This window comes from Asparagus officinalis, chromosome 4 (genome assembly GCF_001876935.1).
Source record: "Asparagus officinalis chromosome 4, Aspof.V1, whole genome shotgun sequence".
Classification (NCBI taxonomy): domain Eukaryota; kingdom Viridiplantae; phylum Streptophyta; class Magnoliopsida; order Asparagales; family Asparagaceae; genus Asparagus; species Asparagus officinalis.
Window position 1 is genome coordinate 18,661,177 of NC_033797.1, and position 7,589 is coordinate 18,668,765.

At 37.3% G+C, this 7,589-nt stretch overlaps 1 long non-coding RNA gene across 1 annotated transcript; it reads right to left on the reverse strand.

The window, feature by feature from the left end:
- On the reverse strand, positions 4,457-7,583 carry LOC109836814. Its single transcript, XR_002246103.1, has 3 exons — positions 6,746-7,583; positions 6,523-6,636; positions 4,457-4,603 (listed from the first exon to the last, which is right to left on the reverse strand). It is a non-coding gene; the product is annotated as an uncharacterized LOC109836814 (long non-coding RNA).

Below are 7,589 nucleotides of genomic sequence, written 5' to 3' on the forward strand. Positions count from 1 at the left end.
TCCATGATATAGTTCCTCCTGCTAAAATATAAATGTAGCCTGATGTAGATTTTCTGCTATCTTGGCATCCAGCAAAATCAGAATCAGAGTACCTAATGACCTCCAGCTGTTCTGATTTTCAAATCAGAATCAGAGTACCTAATGACCTCCAGCTGTTCTGATTTTCTGTATGTGAGCATATAATCTTTTGTTTTCTGAAGATACCTCACAGCTGTTCTGATTTTCTGTATGTGAGCATATAATCTTTTGTTTTCTGAAGATACCTCATAATCCTTTTAACTGCTATCTAATGATCCATACCAGGGTTGCTTAAGTATCTGCCTAATATCCTAACAATGTACGCAATATACGGACGTGTACATACCTGAGCATACATTAGACTTCCTACAGCCGAAGCATAAGGAATCTTCTGTATTTTCTGAATTTCAAGGTTACCTTTAGGGTACTCATTGAGACTAAACTTGTCTCCTTTAGCAACATGGGTATCTCCTAGTCTGCAATCTTGCATGCCAAACCTTTTAAGTACTTTATCAATATAGCTCTTTTGTGATAATCCAAGTATACCTCGAGAGCGTTCTCGATGTATCTGGATTCCTAATATAAAAGAGGCGTCCCCAAGATCTTTCATCTCAAAATTCTTTGATAGAAATCTATTGGTTTCGTGCAACATGCCTATATCATTAGTGGCAAGCAATATGTCATCGACATACAGAACCAGAAAAATATGCTTACTCCCACTGAACTTGTGATATACACAGTCATCAACAATGTTCATCTCAAAACCGAACGAGATAATTATTTGTTGAAACTTATGATACCATTGATGAGGAGCTTGCTTGAGTCAATAGATGGATTTTCTTAATTTGCAAACCATATTCTTCGGGTCTCCTGACATAAAGTTTTCTGGTTGCACCATATAAATCATCTCATCAATGTCGCCATTGAGAAATGGAGTCTTAACATCCATCTGATGTAACTCAAGATCATAATGAGCAACAAGTGCCATGATTGTTCTGAAAGAGTCTTTTGATAAAACCGGAGAGAAAGTCTCTGTATAATCAATGCCTTCCTTTTGAGTAAAGCCTTTAGCTACAAGACGTGCCTTATACCTCTCCACATTACCATTTGCATCCCGCTTGGTTTTAAAAATTCATTTACAACTAATTGGTTTTGCACCTTCTGGCAATGGGATAAGTTCCCAAACTTTATTGTCTTGCATAGACTTGTACTCTTCATTCATGGCATCAATCCACTGTTGAGAGTTAGAACTTTTTATGGCCTGAAGGAAGTTGATTGGATCATCTTCCAACATTCCATTACTTTCCTCATGTTCTTGGAGAAATATAATATAATCATCCGAAATAGCATTTCTCCTTTCTCTTGTGGATCTTCTTAATGGCACTGGTTCTTGAGGTTGTTGAGTTTGTTCTTCTGAAACAGGAAGTTGTTCAACATTATCATCTTGAGGTTCCGGATTTACTTCTTGAGCAACAACATGTATAGGAACCTGAATATTATCAAAAATAACTGTATGGATTGGATCTGAGGCCAATTCCTCCTCAAAAGCAATGTCTCTGACTTTATTTCTCCCCCCAAACTCAACATCCTCAAAGAATATTGCTGTTCCCGTCTCAAAAATATTTCTTAGTGTGGGATCATAAAACTTATAGCCCCTAGAGCGTTCAGAGTACCCAATAAAGTAGCTGCTAACTGTTTTGGAGTCTAATTTTTTTTCATTTGGCCTATAAGACATTGCCTTAGACATCCCTAAATATGTAAGTGCTTTAAACTGGGCTTTTGACCAGTCCAAAGCTCATAAGGTATTTTAGCAACTGCTTTACTTGGTACTCTATTTAGAATGTAAGCTGCTATCTTTAGTGCTTCTCCCCAGAGTGACTCTGGTAAAGAAGAATGAGCAATCATGCTTCTTACCATATCCTTAAGAGTCCTGTTTCGTCTTTCAGCTACACCATTCATGCTAGGTAAACCCGGCATAGTGTACTGTGGGACGATACCGCATTCCTCTAGGTATCTAGCAAATGGTCCTGGACGTTGTTCACCTGAACCATCATATCTACCGTAGTACTCACCACCACGATCAGATCTAACGGTTTTAATTCTTCTGTTGAGTTGATTCTCAACTTCAGCTTTATAGGTTTTGAACATGTCCAGAGACTCAGATTTTTCATGAATGAGATATAGGTACCCATAACGTGAGTAATCGTCTATGAATGATATAAAATATTATTGACCATTCCAGGATGCCGCAGGGAATGGCCCACAAATATCTGTATGTATCAATTCTAAGACATCCGTGTTGGCCTCTTTGTTTTGATGATGTTTAACAAACAATTTACCACTAATGTTGTTTGTCTAGTGTTGGTATATTTTTATTTATTATAGACAAACAACGAGTTGGAGGTTGGATGGATTGCGCCATAACGATCATATCAAATGGAGGTTGGCGGAATGTCGGGTTGAAGCCTTGCAATTCAAAGTTAAAGATCAAGTTCAAGCTTCATCCGCACGTGTACCAAGTCAAGCTTAATTGAATTATGAAGACATTTCATAAAGTTTCAATATGCGTTTAAACTCTTTTTGTCAAAAACATGTTCTTAACAAATTCATATTCATGCATGTTTTTACAAAATAATGAGTTTTCACAATTGAGAAATGAAAATTGAAAATTTATTTTTTTAACATGTTTGTTTTCATGTTTATAAACATTTCGTAAAGTTTCATCAAGTTTGGAATTGATTTGTTATGTTTAATGGAATTTACAAAATCATGTTTTTCATTCGTGCATGTTCGTGCATGTTTTACAAAACAGATGAGTTTTCATAAATGGGAAGTGGTATTTAAGAAATTCTTTCTTTGACATGTTTATCTACATGTTTAGAAACTTTCCTCAAAATTTTACTATTTTTAGAGTTGATTTACTGTGCCCAATTGATTTTACAAAATCGTGTATGTCAGCAGTTTTTCAGAAACTGTAAATTTGTGTTCAAATATTTATTTCTCTCAACTGGGAAAAGATTTTTCAGAAATTCTTTCTCTAAAATGTTATTCTACATGTCTAGAACATTCCCACAACATTTCATAATTTTTAGAGTTCATTTACTATTTTAAATTGATTTTATAAAACAGCTGTGCACTGCTACAGTAACTCCGGTCGACCGGACATGTCTCTAGACGCGGTTACTGTAGCATAACGGCTATATTTTCCAGATTTTGATATATCCGTTTTTTTGTCTTTTTGCTTGGTTTTCTTGGGTTTTTGGGCTTGTTTCATGAGCCTATATATACTCCATGCCCTCATACTTCTAAGGGTACTCAAGAAATGTTTTAAACAAGTTTAAAGAGTTTTAAACAATGGTTTAAGTGTGTTTTAGTGTTTGTTTGGTTTGAAGATTGTTTTCATAAGTGGAGGAGATCATCTTCTTGTTTGGGCTCCAATCTCCATCTTATCATCTATTGGAGAAGTTTTCTAAACTCTATCTAGCTTTACATTTGCTTAGTTATTTGATTATCATTCTTTAAAACTAGTTTTTTATATAGAGTTTAGATTTGATTATATTATCTCATTGTTACATACACCCACTTGAGCTTATTGTATTTGCATACATAGTATATTAGGGTTGTGAGAGATTGTAACATTGAGTTGTGCTTAATTGTGTTCTCATCTATTGTAGAGAACAAATTTATATTTGTTACATTGTGAGTGGTGTAAGGTTTTCGGTGAGCTAGAAAACCGAGTGTGTTGTGAAGTTTTCGGTGAACTAGAAAACCGAGTGTGAGGAGTGACGTTGTTCGGTGAGCGTTGAAAACCGACACTGTGAGGTGTAAACGTTATTCGGGTGAGCGTAGAAAACCCGGTTGTGATAGTGGATTTCTCCCCGGGAGTGGGGAGCGGAGACGTAGAACGCGTACTAGAAACAGAACTTTTAGCGACGGACAAATCCGTCGCTAAAAGTCGAAAATCCGTCGCTAAAACTTTTAGCGACGGAAAAAATTAAATTCCGTCGCTAAAATACCGTCAGTACATTGAGGGTAGCTAAAACAACTTTTAGCGACGGATAATCCGTCGCTAAAAGTCAACGACGGAAAATTAGTAACGGAAAATCTGTCGTTCAAGTTTTTTTAAAAAAAAAGAAAAAAAAATTTCGTCGCTAATGTCACTTTTAGCGACGGATTTTTCGTCGCTAATGTATCTTTTAGCAACGGAAAAGCCGTCGCTAAAAAAGAAAAACTTTAGCGACGGATTTTCCGCCGCTATTAGCATGTCCCCGTGTATGTTTTCCGTCGCTAAAAGGGTCTATAGCGACGGCTAATCCGTGGCTAAATATTTCTAATATTTTTTAAAAAATTATTTTGAATTTAAAACCCTATTCAATCAACAATATAATATTCATTCACATGCATATATAACACATATATTTTAATAAAAATATCCCAACATAATTAAAATTATTTATACAGCACACACCATGATAAATATTGTTTATAAAGCACACACTCATTGTTTTCAAAGATAAAAAACAAATCAGTCCTCCTGATCATCATCATCCTCATCACCAGCTCCACATTGTCTAGAAGTCTCAGCCTGCAAATGTAAATCAAAAGTTAACAACATGACATGACATGCAAGTATAGCAATAAGAGAGAGTATCATGACATATTCTTATGTATTATATGTTTCGAAGAGAGTATCATGGCATATTCTTATGTATTATACGCACGCACATATTCTTATGTACACGCAAGCACGCGTATACACACGCACGCACGCGTACACGCACCAAATCCGCACTCCTCCCCCTCCTCAACCACGACCAACCCCCCCACCCACCACACTCCACACCAACCACCCCCTCCCCCTACATCACCACCACCACCACCCAATCCCCACACCTCCCCCTCCCCTACCACGACCAAACCAGACACCAACCAATCAAATAACGCCCATCACAATACAACACAACACCACAACACAACAACAACATCCGACAAGATCGTTTTTTAATTATAATTTTAAAATTATAAAAAACAAAGCACCAACGGTTACAACCGTTGGTGCAATTAGCAGCACCAAACACAGAGAATATGTTAGTTTACAATTAAAACAACTTAAGAGGTTCATTCTTTTCATTGGTTGTGTATATGTGGGTGGGTGAGTGTTTTTTTTGTATATAACAAGAATACAGAACCTCGATTTTTCAGAAGTATATGCCGCTAGAATATTCAATGAAACAAAGACGAGGTGAAAATATCTCATGACCTTATAACTTGAAGCGAAAACTAAGCAACTAATTGTCTGCAGGTAACTATAAGTCTATGAATGGGTAATATAGTGGCAAGGGTTATAAAGCATGTTTTTCTTCTATAACACAGACACGTGAAGAGGAAGCCTAAGAACCATATGAATCTCAAGATTCAAGTACCTGACATTTCCAATAAACGTAAATGTCCATGATGCCCTCCTGGAATACAATTGGCTTGTGAAGTGACTATTTGAGGTACACTCGTCTGATGGTGAATTGATGCAAAAAGGTATACCCATGTAAAAGAGTCATGAATTTTCCTTCTATATCCAAAAGTTGTCTGAAGTGAATCTAAGTGATATGAGTACTGATTATCCCACAGTTTTGAGTCTCAATCTAGGTCAACAAATGGACTTCTTTTATCAACTTCATACTGCATACACCTTTGCTTAATGAATCTGACGTCTTACATAAAAAATAAAAAATTCTTCTTGGCATATCTCGCACTTTGGCTAGAAATACAATTTCCTGTACACAAACCATGTGAAATTTTCAGTTGTTGATGAAACCTCCTTACTCGTCTAGGGAAATTCATGTTGCCCCTTTATTAACTTAATTTTTTGGCAGCTAGTTCTCTCTACTTACAAGGCATCTTGAGTTATTAAAAAAATCCTTTAGCCCCACAATTTCCCCAATCACCTAACAACATAATGGGTAGGAATTAGCGTGATAGCAAGTTGTAAGAGACAAACATTGAAATCTTGCCAGCTTGAATTCAAGTTAGGAAGGTGTGTAATGTCAGTGCATATCAGTATCTAGTTAGAAGAAACACATAATTCATAGTAATGAATGTCAGTGTCCACTCATTAAGCATGGCAAATGGTCACCATCACAAAACCAAGCAAACTATTAAAAACTCAACATACAATTTTTCCTTGTACTCTTGGCAAAAGCTCTCATAGATATGTAATGTCAAATGAACTATATTTTATATAAAACTCCAGGCAGCAAGTTAATATAATATATCATGAGAAACGTATGAACTACTCGATTTAGCCAAATTTAGATTTTGGGGTAGAGTGAAAGCACTCTTGAGAAGAAAAGGTGCCATTAATGTTCTTATTGTATATTTAGACTTTGATTCTATACACCTCAAAATAATTTCAGTCATCTCTAGTTATATTAACTTCATAGTAATTTTAACACAAGTGAATAAAGAATTATCATGACAAATATTATTAAAATATGAACTGAGTATTACCTCTAATGTCCCTAGGAGCTGTCCGAGCATTCTTCTGTTGCGCTTAACCAATCTCGGGTCCTCATTCTTTGGAAAAATCCTAGGAATTGACTCTGTCGGTATAACATCATAGTCCTGAAAGGAGCATGACCATTATTCATCGCTAAGCATGACCATTATTCATCGCTAAGGGCAATATATACTGAATAACAAAAAGGGGGAAATGTTCAGTTCTAGATAGTACCATCTTCCTCATCGCCTAGGTTTACCATTCTCTCCAGTTGGAACAGCCGCAACCTCTGATATATGTTCTTCCTTAGAATCTTTTGGTCCACTATCATCTTCTTTAATTTCTCCATCCTCCAACTTCAAATAAGGTTTCATCAAACAGTCTAAGTCAGAACTTTCAGGAAATCATAGCTTGTAATGAGTAGAGTAACATCATAATTCAGATGTGTAAAAAAAACTAACAGGAAGGAAAAGAAAGCAGCAAGTGGCCGAATGAAAACAATCTTTTCATCTTCCTCCAGCTACTTGGAGAAAGAGCATACATAGAATTTTTGGTTGGGATTTCTCGAAAATAATTGAAAGAAAAGGAAAGCATTAAGTGTGTTAGAAAAACATGACCAATCCTTTAATTCCGTCATCTTAACGGGGACAGTGGACTTCTCAACAACGATCTTGTTGGATTTCGCCACGTCGGCGATCATCCTCATAGCAGACTCCCAGTAGGTGAGGTCGGCAGCCTTGCAGGCGCCGAGGCCGCAGGTTTTGGTAGGGGTGTTGACGGAGACGAAGATGATGTTGCCCTCGGCAACGTGCTTCTCGACGTCGGTGTCGAAGAACAGGTTATGACCCCGGCACTGCTTCACGACGTCATCGAGCCCGGGCTCGTAGATCAGGAGCGTCTCGCTGTTCCAGGCGGTGATCCTCACGACGGAGATGTCGACCACCACGACCTCGATCTCGGGGCATTTCAGCGTGATGACCGCCATCATCGGGCCGCCGAGGTAGTCAGCTCCAATACAGCAAATCTTCTTCATCGTTTTTAGCTGCTGGCTGGGGAGGAGGAAAAAATTGCCGGCTGG